Here is a 15,311-nt window from a genome sequence, read left to right as displayed (position 1 = left end):
TATATGTTATACTCTTATTGACATGAAACATTGTATGGCATTACGACTTTTTGGCTAATGCAAATCATTTTTACAACTATTATCCATAATTGCATATGCATTTGATTATTGAAATCAACACTCTCTAATTGTATCAAAAAGTTTTAGATTGTGACAATTCCATACTATAAATATTTTCTTACTTAGTCTAGGTGCACTTGCAATATAGTTTTTGTTTGTACATTTTTTGAAAATACAAGATTTGCTTTGAAAGTATTGGGTGGTTTTGTTACCACCTTTTTTTTATAGGTGGTCATTTATCTTGAGCTAAAATACGATATCTCAAGATGTTCTAACTCTTTTATTTCCTCATATGTTTCTGAGTCTTTTAAACTTCTAGGGGTTTATTAAATTCTTCCCAACTCTATAAAAATGCAATATAAGCTTGAATCAAGCATGAATAAGAGAAAGAAAATGATTTAGAATAGCATTTTATATTTGTTTCAAATTTTCTACTAGTTTTTGTGTGTTGTGAGAAAGGTTGAAGGGTTCTTAATATGTTGTTAAAGTATGTGATATATTACATATTCTATCTATTTTTTCTACAATTCTTATTACACTCTTAATTAAAATCAGTTTTGTTCCACAAATCAAGGTATTACATGTGTAATGAAACTAGATCTTAACAAGGTTATGACATTCAAAGCTTAGGCTGTATTTCCCTAGTTTGTATTGAAAGGTAAGACTCCATTTTCCTACATTTTAATATGTTAAACAAGTATTACATTATTCTTAATAACCTTATTTATTGTATAACTTTTTTTAAGTTTCTTGCCCTTATACTTAGCAGAGAAGTTAAAGAAAAACCATTACAAGACAAACGATTGGAATGAAAAACCATAATTTTAAAATAATATGTTGAACAAGTGACAAATAACTTGGTTTTCCAAATGGATATATCATTTCTCATAGTTTTTACATGCTTAGGAATCGATGGTACAATAACCTAATAGTATGTTTTTGATATTGTCACATTCTTTTTTGAAACATTATGTCTATGTTGTACTTCAACAAAAAATGGGTGCTACATTTTAGTGATTATATTCACATAGACAAATAGAACTTGCATCATTGGTTTTGCATCATTTTTTCATTATTCAACATCCTTTTAGATGAAATCCTATACATGGTTTTATTTGGTAGATCTCTCAAAAAAGTACATTACATTTCTTTAAATGGAAAGAACACTCTAAAAAACTATTTAAGTATTTTGTGTACCCAAAATAATTGCATAATGTAGCATTTATCACTTGTGATATTAAATCATCTATATTTCTTTTCCTAATATTGTTTTCTATTGTAAGGCACACAAGCATTCTCTTGTAATCTTCATTTAAGGTTTTAGCTACTTTTCACTATAGGTGTATATTATTTCTTCTTGATGTCATTTAACACATTTAATATATTTTTAAATTAGCTTCTTCTATATTATCTGTTAGATGCAATGACATCCCCAAAGACATTGAGAGGGGGGTGAATCAATGTTTAACCGGTTGGTGGAATATTTGAACTTATTTATAACTTTGTAACCCAAATTAATGTACCAGTAAACAAGTAATAATGCAGCAAAGAGAAATAACAGAGACAACATAAATGCACACCATAACACAAGATATTTTGGTGAGAAAATCTAGTAAGGGAAAAACCTTGGTGGGATTTGTGACCCACAATATTTACTCACTGGCCAATATGAATAAATATTACTTACAATAGGGGCCTGCACATGCAGGAAGTCCAATAGCCTAGAGCTCACTGCTCAATGAAAGAGTCTCACTGACTACAAAATGGATAATTAAATCCAAGACAATGTACTACTCAAAATAGCATCTGCAATGCTTGATTCAATACCGGTTTAAGCTCAATTAGAAACCTTAACCAAAAACCTTGCCAGCGAATGATATTCTCTCACATTATCTATCTGCCTTATTACAAAATCACCTATACATTCTATTTACTATTCTCCATTCTATCACACTATCGCATATCAAAATGACCTATAAGATCTCATACATGTATGAGTCTTTACAATACAACATGTCGTCTTATAGATAATTAATTACATTACAATACAATTCATATAAACAAAACTTGTCTTATGTCGGCCTGAGTGCTGGTATGATTTTTTGCCGGTGTAAACTAGATTCTGATGAATGAACTTGTTGTGTCTACCAGTGCCAGTAGATGATGTCTGTGTTGTTGGTGAACCTATAGAATCCTGTTACTAGTTGGTTTCCATCAATGAAAACATCAACCATTCTCATGTGAGTGTAGAATGCCAACAATCTCCCCCTTTGGCATTTATGGCAACACTCATGAGAAAAATCCAAAACTGTTATCCAAAAATGAAGTCCAAAAAAACATGTGCTCCCCTTGAGAAAGTGATTTCTTTTGTGCATTTTCCTCCATACATTTTTCTCCATACTACTCCCCCTTTGGCATCAATGACAAAGGATGTCAAAAAGGAATCAAAGAGTACAAAATTCTACCTCATAGCCTGTAACCGGTTCTGTACAATTTGAAAGATATCCACCAAAATTAGATTCAGGCTCTGCATGAATTTATTACTATCAGAAATAATGGTTTTGGTGTGCTGGATCATGTCAGTCAGATAATGCATCTATTGCTTTGGTGATCGGTCTCCTTGAATTGTTTCTTTAGATAGCTCAACTCGTTGAGTTGTAAGGATTTTCAATCTAGGACCAAGTTTGTTTTTCAATTCCCGGGCCTTCAACCTTATCCTTTCTTTTTCTTTTCCAAATTCTCAATCTTTTCTTCAAAAATTGTCATTTCTTGTTCAGAAACTGAGGTAAGTTCTGAAGAACCTATCATATTATCTTCTATGTCATCTATTTCCTTTTGTGTTTTCTTAATTTCCTCATCAATGTCTCCAATCAAGTGGTGAGGCTTGCAAGATTCTTTATACAAATCCTTATATTCCAAAATTGTTGAATTAAGTATCAGTAATAAGGAATCAATATGCTTAGTACAGTCCTTGATAGTTTTGTCAAAGAATTCACCTTTTTATTTATTCACCCTTTCCTTATTAGTTTCTTCATTAACCTTATCTACAATTAGAACATTTGAAGCAATAAATTTGGACAATGCGTCCAATTTACCCAAAGAACCATCAATATGATCTATCTTACATGCTGGTGCAATCATTTTCAAAATAGGCAATGTATCATCAATAGCCTTCAATGCTAAGGCTTTGCAATCTGTGATCCTCTTAATTGAATCTAAAAGAACATTTGTTACATTTGTAGATCTAAAATCTATAATGGATGTGCTCGGTTCTGCAATAACTTTCTTTTCCTCAGACACTAGACCAATTACCTTAACAATTTCTTCCTTGTTACCATCATTTATTATAGTTGCTATTGGTTTCTCACTTTGTGTATGTACCTCTTCTTCTTCTAGTTTCTCAGTGTCAAGCATCTTAGCTTCCACTAGTATTTCAATGTTTCGAGAGTCAATAGTGTTAATCGGTGACTCGAAGATCTCAACATTTGTAGCATCAATTGTCTTAACCTCTGCAATCTCTTTATCCATAACAATATTAAAATCCTGTGTATCTACATTCATGGTAAAAATAATTTCGGATTTCAAATTAGTATCATGTGTTATTTCTTCACCCTCCTTATCCGGTTGATTGCTTGTATGTACCGTTGTCCCTGAAGTTATTGGTGGGGTATCCTATGTTGGTGGAGAAAGGTTATCTTTGACCTTTATAACAGGTACACTACCAATTTTACCTTTACTTGTATCTTTTTTATATACCTTTGCAAAAGACATCCATTTTTTGTCTATCCCTTTCTTCTTTCTTTTCTTTTTCTATAAAAAAAATGTCCCATTTGTCTGTGGTTTCATCTACTATTTCTTTCACTCTCCCAACCATTAGACTAACCTGTCAGTGACCATTCACAAAAAATGACCGGTTGGCTTCAGCAATCAATTCATCAATAGCTTCCCTAGAATTAACAAGGTGAACTGCCAACAATGCTTCAACCTTTAAATTTTTATCCAATTCCATCACTGACATTCTTTTAGCCTCTAATCTTATGTTTAAGTCATTTGGTTGATCATATACAACCCCAATCAAAAATTTCTTGTAGATATCAAGATGCAAAATAATGCTTTCCTCTATTGTCTCCTTGTCAAAATCCTTGAAAGAATGATAAAATTTATTCACATTACTAAGATTGCCTTCTTGTGTTATTTCATTGATCAATTCCTCTGGTGTAAGGGTATCTGGTGCCTTAGGTTGTTGTTTCTTCTTTGGAGTTAATTTCTTCTTGGGCTCTCTTACAACCTGTTGCTTCTTCCTTAATGTTCTTGTTCTTTTAGGAGATGGAGGAGGTACTAGTGAAGGTTTTCTCTTCTTCCTTTCAACTCTTTTGAATCTGCTACCTTACCACTATCTATATATGAAGTGACAACCGGTGAAACATGAGCTACCGGTTCTAGTCCTTCTAGTTCACTAGCAGAAATACCACTTAAGTTTATTACATTTTCTTTAACTTTCTTGACTAATTTGGATGCATCTCTCATGAATTTTTCTCTTCTTTTTCTCTACTTCTGCATCAAAATAGCACTCTCAATAGTGTCAGCATTTCCAAAAATTTATTCAGAAGGTTCCCTTGGTGCATCAACAATTGGCTTAGCATAAGCCTCAAGAATATTCACATCTACTTCATATCGCATCTCAATTATCCAAATGGTTCTAAGAGTAACAAATTTCGTCCATGTTTCATCTCTTTTGATTACAAAAAAAATTTGTTTGTCATACTTATCCACAATGCTCTGCAGAATCCTTTCTCTAGCCTTCATTTTGGTTTGGAATTTTTTGAAGTAGTCTGCTACAATGTTATCACTATTAGCACCAATGTCGGTAATAGCTTCCATGATCTGTCTACCTATTGGGATGTCATATGCAAAGTTCTTGTGACCAATGTCGAGTATCTCCTTTGTGAAGTAAAGCATTAAACACACAAGTAGATTCCCAAAACGGAATGTTCCCTTCTTATCACCCTTAATCTTTTTCAGGTTATCTAGTAGTTCATCCTTAAGCGATTCACAGATATCAATCCTTATATTGTTCTTAACCATCTCATATGCACTATGAATACATAAACTAGAAATAGAATTTAGCCTATTTGCATGAGTAACTCTATATCCAAATACCATGCTCACATATTTCACATTTGCATCAGTAATATCACTAACCCTAAGAGATATGTTGTCAGATGTAGCTCCTGTTAGGTCCATAACACCCTTGTTTGGTATCTTCTTTTTTTTGTCGAGCCTAGTACCGGTTGAGGGTAAATCAATAACTGCCTTGATTGCTTCCTTAGTGATTTTAAAAATAGAATCTAGCCACATAAACTCCCCATGAACTCTGCTTAGTACAAGATGAACTATTTCATCCGAAAATTCAGGAATGTTTAGAATTTCAACAAATCTTAAATCCTTAACAATCTTATGCTCTGGCTTGACTATACCTTGTTCATCAGTTATAACATCTTTGTACATGTTTTTCAAATCACTAGACCCTAAATTATCTATGTTGCAGTGAATATAAATCCTCGAGTCTTCGGCAAAAGCAACTCCCTTTGGAATCTTAGAAAAGGCTCTGATGGAATCATCTTGCTTAGCAATCTCAAGAATGATTTTAAACATGGGTCTAGGGTGCTTAATGTTTTCTACCATAATAGGGTTTGCAATAAATTCAGGTGCGGAAGATGAAGATGCCATTTCAAAAAATAAATACCTTTTGACTTGTGAAATCCTTGAATGCCCTAAAAGATCTTTATTGCTTCGCCTTTAAAATGTCTTTGCACTCTTAGAATGCTTTGATACTTGGTGAATTTAAATGAGGTTTTTCTAGTGCTTTATAACCAAAATGTTCTCCAACAACCGCATTAAATTCTTACCGGTTAAGTGAAATCTTAACATATATGCCAGTAAAGAAGAAATATAACTTCTTACAATCAACCGAGGGTAGACTGCATGATTTTTAGTTTTCTACCATACCCCCTAAGGATTATTCCTTAGTTAGATGAAGAATCTCCTACTGGTGGAGGGTTATTCTATTCTACCGATGCAGAAATAGATTCATCAATTATTTGATCTCTCTTCTTAATCCATTGTTTTGAAAATTCCTGCTTTATTTTGTCTACTTTTTCTTTTCCCTTCTCATTAGATCCTTTATTGTTCTCTGGTATAGTCTTGCTTCTATAAAATTTTGCAATATGCCCAATCTTGCTACATGCATAACAAGTTACATTATTCCTCTGGATAGCCTTTCCATATCCTTGAACGGTTTGTGTTCTACATTGATTATATAAATGTCCAAATCTACCACAGACATAACATTTCACATTCATTCTACAATTTTCTGAGTTATGACCAACTTTATTGCATTTGGAACATTGACCGGTGGGTAAATTTGTATTCTAATTATTTCTAAATCTGCATTGATTTTCTCTATGACCAAATTTGTTGTAATTAAAACATTTCCCATTAAATTTATATGCATTAGGTTGTCTTACTAGTTTGTTATGGTCTTGATTGTTTGCAGTCCTAGAACTTTCTCCATGTTCAAATCCAAGTCCAATTGTATCTCCATCAGGTTTTTGTCTTTTTAGCATGTCATCAAGCCTACCTGAACTTTTCTTGAATTTGTCTTTGTATTCATTTGTAGTGATCAACTCATTTTCCAGAATGTCAACTTGTCTCCTAAGCTCCTCTTTATCATGTTGCATGTGAATCATATATGTCTTTAGCGTATCATTTTCATGACAAAGTCTCAGATTTTCATTTTCTCCATCATTAAGTATCCTAGTCAAGTCTTCTTCATTCTTCTTCCTATCTTCAATATCCTTACATAGCCTCATGGTTAAATCTTGCATTTCATTCCTCATGTTACTGTTCTCTTGTCTCAACTTCTCTACAATATCTCTAAGAGTTTCCTTTTCATCATCATGTTTCTGCACTTGTTGATGAAGTTCCTTCCTCTTTTTTTGTGTTATAACCAAGTTCTCCTGAATTCCTTTAATGAATTCCTGGGTAGTCCTCACATCATCTTCAAGTTTGATATTCTTCAATTTTTTTGAATCAAAATCTTCAAGAGCTCCTTCCAACTATTTTCTCAAACTCTCCATCAGTACCGGTTTCAGAATCTTCCTCAAGTTATTAAGCTTTTGCAAATAGAGGACCAGGCTCTGATACCAATTGTTAGATGCAATGACAGCCCCAAAGACACTAAGAAGGTTGGGTGAATTAGTGTCTAACCGGTTGGTGGAATATTTGAACTTATTTATAACTTTGCAACCCAAATTAATGTATCGATAAACAAGTAATAATGCAGCAAAGAGAAATAATAGAGACAACATAAATGCACACCATAACATAAGATATTTTGGCGAGGAAACCCAGTAAGGGAAAAACCTCGATGGGATTTGTGACCCACAATATTTACTCACTAGCCAATATGAATAAATATAACTTACAATATGGGCTTGCACATGCAGAAAGGCCAACAGCCTAGAGCTCACTGCTCAATGAAAGAGTCTCACTCACTACAAAATGGATAATTAAATCCAAGATAATGTACTGCTCAAAATAGCATTTGCAATGCTTGATTCAGTATCGGTTTAAGCTCAGTCAGAAACCTTAACCAAAAACCTTGTCGGCGAATGATATTCACTCACATAATCTATCTGCCTTATTACGAAATCACCTATACATTCTATTTACTATTTTCCATTCTATCACACTATCTCATATCAAAATAAACTATAAGATCTCATACATATATGAGTCTTTACAATACATCATGTCGGCTTACAGATAATTAATGACATTACAATACAATTCATATAAACAAAACTTGTATGTTGTCGGCCTGAGTGCCAATATGCTTTATTGTCGGTGTAAACTAGATGTCGATGAATGAACTTGTTGTGCCTACCGATGTCGGTAGATGATGTCTGTTTTGCTGGTGAACCTGTAGAATCTTGTTATCGGTTGGTTTCCATCAATGACAACATCAACCATTCTCATGTGAGTGTAAAATGCCAACATTATCTTGGTTTGGTGTGCTCAGATAGTTAATTTCTAAGGGGAAAACACTTTTTAGTTCTAATGAGAACCATTAAATCACTACCCTTGGAGAATCATATAAAATAAAATTACAATAAAATACCAAAAGTTGTGACTTGTTCTCTTTGAACATCTAATTTCATCAAATTTGAGATAAAACCTAACATGCATTGCATTTTATACCCCATTTATTCTACTCTTTTGCACTATTCTTTATGTCATTCTTATGTTTGACCTTTCTAAAAATATGAACTAAAACTATCCAATATGGCTCATATATTCAATTCAAATTAGGGTCATATTAATGTACAAATGAGACATAAACATTTTTTAAGATATGTATCAAACTTTGAGGTAACCTTCCTTGCTCAAGAATCCGTTAGACACAATGCACTACTGAGAGGGGGGTGAATCAGTGGTTCTCAAAATTTTTCCTTAAACTATCCTATGTGAGAATACCGGTTATTAGATCTAACTCTGAACAAACTTATCGATTTGTGGGGAGACCAACTCAAATCTAAACACACAAAGGGACATCACATAATACCATCATGTACGAGGAAAACCCAAGATGGGAAAAACCTCAGTGAGCAATGCTGCTAGAGTCTACTGCTCCAATCTAGCCTCACAAGGAAAAACTTTGTTACAATGTTTAGGGCACCAACCCAAAGAGCTACAACCCCTAATTGATTTTTGGGCTACAACCCAAAGGAGATACAACCCTTGCTAGTTTATGGGCACCAATCCAAAGTAGCTACAACCCCTCCACTGAGCTACAACTCAATGATCACAATGATAACATCAAATGCAAAAGTAATAATATTGTTACAAGTGAATCTTCTAACCATCTCATATATCTTACCCTACCAGTGAGACACTTTTTCAGCTACATCAGTTCACTCTTCTGTTGCTCTCATCTTCTGTTGCTTTGTCGGTAAACTCTACCAGTTCACCTCTTCTCTCCTTTTTCTCTGTTGGATCTCCTCCTCACTACTCTAATCTTCAGTCCTCTCAACTATCTCCCTGTCGGTACAAGCTCCTACCAGCTATCTCTTGAGATGTACTCAAGTTGCTATACCGGTTGTTCAGACCATACCGGTTAACCTTCTATTAAACCCTATCACTAGTTTAACCTTCACTCTCTCAGTCACTACTATCCTTAGCTATTTTCTCTCTAACTGATCTATCTCTCTCATGCAACATACAAACCCTTCGCAGCAACCTTCAATGATTTTGGTTTCCTTATTTATAACCTGGTTTTCCCGCCAAAAGCCAATTCAAAAACATGGACGGTTAGGGTTTCCTCATCAACCTTGAGATAAACCAAATCCAATCAGATCCTATCTTATTCGATCACCCAAACAGTTGTATCCTCATCACTGCCATTAATGTGCCTTCCAATACACATTTTCCAAATATAGCAAACATGGTCATGTATCTCGACCTACCTTTGTCAAAATGCCATTAATGTTATAGTTGTTTCCTTCTCGAGGTTATCTCACAATCTGATCTTCTTGCTTCAATCCAGGCACCAACAACTCCCTGATTCTTCTATGTCTTTCATTCTTCCTCGAGCCACACTCCTCTGATCAGATCCACAAATCACGGGATCCATATTAAATGCACACCTATAGCAATACCTATCTCTACATAGCATTCCAACCGACCTTTGCATTCTTGCCCCTTCATCTCCATGTGGCTTCCATGTCGAAATCCTCCTCTACTTGAATAGTTATGTCGGTATGGATTGAATCATTGACCAATCACTCAGTCGGTTCTTCTCTACTATCAGTTTATTAATTCTACTAGTGTCTCACATTCCACCAGTTGGCTCCTCATGTCTACACTTTTGCTGAACTGCCGGTGGAAACACCTAAACTTGTCTTCAAACATGTCTATCCAAAGCATGCTCACCTCTATCAGATGGGAGTCACAACTCTTAGCCTCTTCACTTTCTTACCGGTTCTCAAGCTTACCGGTAACCATCCTGATGACAACATGTCATCAACCTTCAATGGTTTCCATCTAAGGCATCTGCATGCCGATTTCATTCTCTATATTCAGTTGCTCCACTCTGCCTTCATCATCAGATTGAATATCAACTCATCTGGTTTGTCAAGATGACAAACTCATCAGTCCTTCAGTTTTCCAAGCAACTCAACATGTCATCTCTGTCGGTTTAGTGCATATCCCTAATTTCATGCACTTGAGGCATTCATTCAATTTACCGGTAGATCCGGTGTGAACCTTCAACCACCTACCTTACCTCTTCTTCCTTCTCTCACTGAACTATGATGCACACTATGCATGATAGGAGATAAGTACCACTTACCGGTGGAGGGACACCTTGTCTTTTGCATCCTGTTATGCACTCATGTGACTTGCACATGTGATCTGATGTGGGCACATTCACTGTCAGTCATCTCTGCACATGGTGACTGCATCTTCATCCGGTGGGAGTCATGTTGTTCTATAACCTCACAATATCACATGGTATATCGGTGCCCTGTTCATTCTTCTCTTCTAGTGTTGATGTGATTTAGGTAATATTTTGCCTCTTCATCATAAACAACATCCAAGCACCTTGGTCAGATGACAACCACTCACTTGGTTGATTTGACTTCTCCATGTCAACACATCATTTACCAGTTGACATCCTTTCCTTACCGGTGACCTACAACACAAAGTGATATCAAGGATATCTCAACTTGTACTCCTCTATAACAGTGTTGCACATACATCTCTCATATCGGTAGTCATCCCATACCAGTTGACATCAATGACAACACAATGCCAACAAAATCTTATTTTAAAAATCTTCAGAAGTAGTCCTTATCTTCATGAGTTGATTAATTTATCTACACAAAAACCTATCTTTATTGATTTTTTTAATATCAAGTATTAACATTGGTCCTTCAAGGCTTGCATAGAATTAAAGGTGTTTTTTTCATCATAAAACTTGTCACCCATTCCTTCCATAAAAAAATACATTTCATTGAAAACACTCTAGCCGAGGATGTTAGATACCTTAAATTTATCTTTTCCACTTTTTAAAATGATTTACTCATGCCTCTATGAATTATTAATGTAGGCATGGATCTTGTCCATCAAAATCCTTGTACACTAAAGTCTAAAATTCAACTTTAGCCATCTTTATAACCTAGACATTTCTCCATTATATCTATCCTAACATTTAGTTCTTTCTCTTAAAAATTTATAAGATTTACCTCCTCTAAAATTTTGTCCCACGAGGTAAATTATTTTCCATGATAATAGTAACAATAATATTGACCAATTTTCTAGGGTGACCCATGTAGTAAAATGGTTAAAACACTTGCTTGATGAAACCATCACCAAGGTTCAAGTCCCCACTGGGCCGCTAGGCCTTTAGGCTTGGTAATTTTGTTGGGCTAGTGTGCTTGTGGATTTGAACAACAATAGTGTTCAACACCTTAAAAAGTGCCCCTTACTAATAAAAAAAATATTGACCAATTTTATTATAAATAGGATACCCTTTTTTAATTTAATATACTATGATGTTAGTTCAATAAACATGAATAAGTAAAAGAAGGAAGGACCCAATATTACCTCCCATGGATAACTTCTATCATCAATCTACAATCAATAAATTTAATATAAGAGAGAAAGATAGAGATTATGTACCCCACTAAAAGTATAATCTTGTAGAATGAAAGTGTATACTCAACACATGATTATGATGAAGATACAAGAATGTCAAGCAACATTTACCATTAAGAAGAGACAAACCAAGAATAGATATAAGATATATTTTCTTAAAGGAAGAAAGATAAAAATGTAGGATAATTTTTTTTTTTTTGTATGATCTACTCAAATATCACCATATCAATTTAAAAGTATGCCATAATCAAATTAGTTACAAACTCAATAAATGAGGAAATTAGAAAGAAGACCAAGTGGAGATAAATGAAGATTTGTGATCAAAATAATAAGTATGGTGTGAGAAACTATGATGGGGTCACTAAGTGTGTTCTTCACTTTTAGAAGATAGGAATCGCATTAAAATAATTGGTCACTAAAACATACACATTCTTATGTACAAAATCTAAAAAACTATGATTTACCTATTACAATGAATCACTTGAATAAACATGTCCTAGAGATGATGCGATCTTAGTGTAAGTCTATAAGTAAATTAAGTAGCGAAACAACTTCCTACACTAACCTTGAGAGGAGGGTAATGGAAAAACTTTTATAGATCATTACAACAGTTACAAAAACTTAACAAAAATAGACATAATAGCATGCATACCATAACACACTAATTTAAGTGGGGAAAACCCTTTTGTGATAAAAACCCCACACTCCAAAATATGCCCAATAAATTATTCAAAAATAAATAATAAATAATAATATACTTACAAAAAAATCTCTTCAAACTTGTACCACCAACCAAAGATTTAGAGGTAACTCAATAACCATAAGACTCTTACACACAACCTCTTTCTCGTGCACCTCATATATAGGAGATACAATATAAGAAGCTATCAAACGGTATTATAAAACCATGGGATAAAACCACCCAATAAAGAAGAGTCAAACTTATCTCCAAGCTAGATGCCCTATAATTTGTCAAAACACACATCAACATGTGTTCCTCCCTTTTACAGCTTGTTTATGTGCCTGATGCATTTTATATTTCCTATTTTAGGAGTCCAAAGTTCCAAAGGCCATAACTTGTGAAATGGGTGTTCGATTGACAAACCATTTGATGCACCAGAAATTTTGAGAAGTGCTCTATCACCTCATAACTTTATATGTCAGTTACACCCAATTTTGAAGGCATTTTAAAGGGTCTAAAGTCCTCAAAATTAAATTTAAACCTTTCATTGCACCTTCCAAAAATGGAAACTTTAATATCTTAAAAAATAGATAGCATCTTGCAATGAAAATTAACCGGCATGCTTATCTAGCCAAAATGAAGCTTTGGGGAGAATTTTGCACTATTTTGTGCTCAAACAAAAACTTACTATAAATAGTAATCTCATGTAAGTGCAAGGTTGAGATACCATTTTCCCAACAATGTCATCCAACTATACTATTCATCCCAATATGATGTGTCCACACAAGATATTTGAATACATGAACACCTAGAAATGAATATGCCAATGCTATAAAGAATGAATCCTCAACCATGGGATAATTACTCAAAGATTAAAATTGAATGAAACCTCTTTGACTAGATTATGAATAATAGAATCCAATTAATCAATGCATATAGTTATAGGTGGAGAAGTATTAGGTGAGTGTCTATGTAATCATAACTATCATGAACTAATAAATAATCAAGGAAATCTTCTATATTATCATCATATGGTAGATTATCACAATAATTGAGGGACACAAAATTATACATAATAGGATAATCTTGAAAATGAGAGAGAGAGAGAGAGAGAGATGTTTTTGATTAAGGGTAAATGGGTTTTGAGGAGACTAGAAACCCCATACAATAGGTTTTGAGGGGACTCAAAACCCCACAGGTTTTGAAGGGACCCGAAACCCTCAAATTTTACTAGGATTTGGAACCCATAGTACAACATGGCTAAAAGAAAACAAAATCAACATACCAACAGCCAAACCACAAACTGGACATAAAATCTTCCCTAACACATAAACAAGGGTTTTGCAAGGCTCCCTTAACCTACAAATGTTTCCATGGGTGTATCCAGGCACCCATCACCTTCAACAACACCAAATTACAATAGATCAACATATACTCACAATCTGGACTAATGGGGTTTTGAAAGGCTCCCCTAACCTTCATCACGGGTTTTAAATTGGCTCCCAAAACCAATAAACAAGGGTTTTCTCAGGATCCCTTAACCTGTAACAAAAATTTTAGCCTACCAACAACACAACTAACCCTTAACCAAAAACCACAACTGGCCAAAGTAGGCCCTTTAAAATTACTAGCATATAGCTTGCTTGTGGGAAAAACAAGGCTCCCATGACCAGCACACATGGAAAAGAAAAAACTTGAAAGCATACATAGGGGTTTTGAAAGTATCCCCTAACCTTCAAGGCATACACAAGGAGGGTTTTGGAAGGATCCCTCAAACCCCAAAAAGGTTTGAAAATAGGGACAAAAAAAACCCAGACCTTACCATGAAGACCCACAAGAAAGTAATGGCAGGTAGCCTTAACCAGCAACTTGAGCAGTAGCCTCACCCAAAAGATCTTCTCACACCATCTCCCCACCTCAATTGGAAAAGAAAGAAGATAGATCATCAGCCCTGAAAAACTCTCTCACAACAAGTAGAAACCCAACCGCTCCCAACCACCAAATCTTTGCCTCTATAGCAGAAAGGGCCACCTCAGAAAGGCTAGGAGGAGAGCATCCCAGAAGCCGACACATCACAATCATAGACCAACAAATAAAAATCCCCTCCTCTATAGGAGGACTTCCTAGAACAGAGAAAAAGTCGAGCGACCTCAAGATAAAAATAGCACAAGATAAGTACATGAAATCTTCGATAGGAAGCTTAGGGAAAAAAACCCTCAGAAACACAAAGATCTCCCTCATAGAGACCCACATCATCTCTAGAATCATCCCCAAGGGGAGAGGGGAAATCAAGAAAAAAAGACAAAACCCTACACCTAGAGCGCCCCTAGATCTTAGACCATGGGGAGGGCACACATGACAGACAGATCAGAGAAGGAAACCTCCATAGCATCTAAGCCTTCCTCCACATAAAAATCCTCAAGCATAGAGCAATGTCGCACACCAAAACTACACCACCCATCAAAAGGAGGAACAACTAGGAAGACTCCATACCATGAGATCAACTCCCAGGCACATAAATCATAAAAATCAGCCATCAAAAGCAACACAGCACTAGACTTACGTCTCACCACAGAGGCAGCCCCAAACACCGCGTCCACCGCATATCTCCTACTGCAAGCAAAGCCCCGTGAAACAACACAAAACCCAGCCCCAAACAAAGAAGACACAGCCAAGACACCACTAAAGAAAGTTAAAGACCATAGAGGGAGGTATGCATCACTATCACCATCTATTAGGGTTTAGGAAGATCTAAAGAAAATACAAATTAATAATTATATGCAAATAAAAACATAAAAGATGAAGAGAAATGCATAACACAAATAACACAGAGATTTAACGTGGTTCACCC

Source organism: Cryptomeria japonica, chromosome 10 (assembly GCF_030272615.1).
Source record: "Cryptomeria japonica chromosome 10, Sugi_1.0, whole genome shotgun sequence".
NCBI lineage: Eukaryota > Viridiplantae > Streptophyta > Pinopsida > Cupressales > Cupressaceae > Cryptomeria > Cryptomeria japonica.
This window is presented reverse-complemented; position numbering follows the sequence as displayed.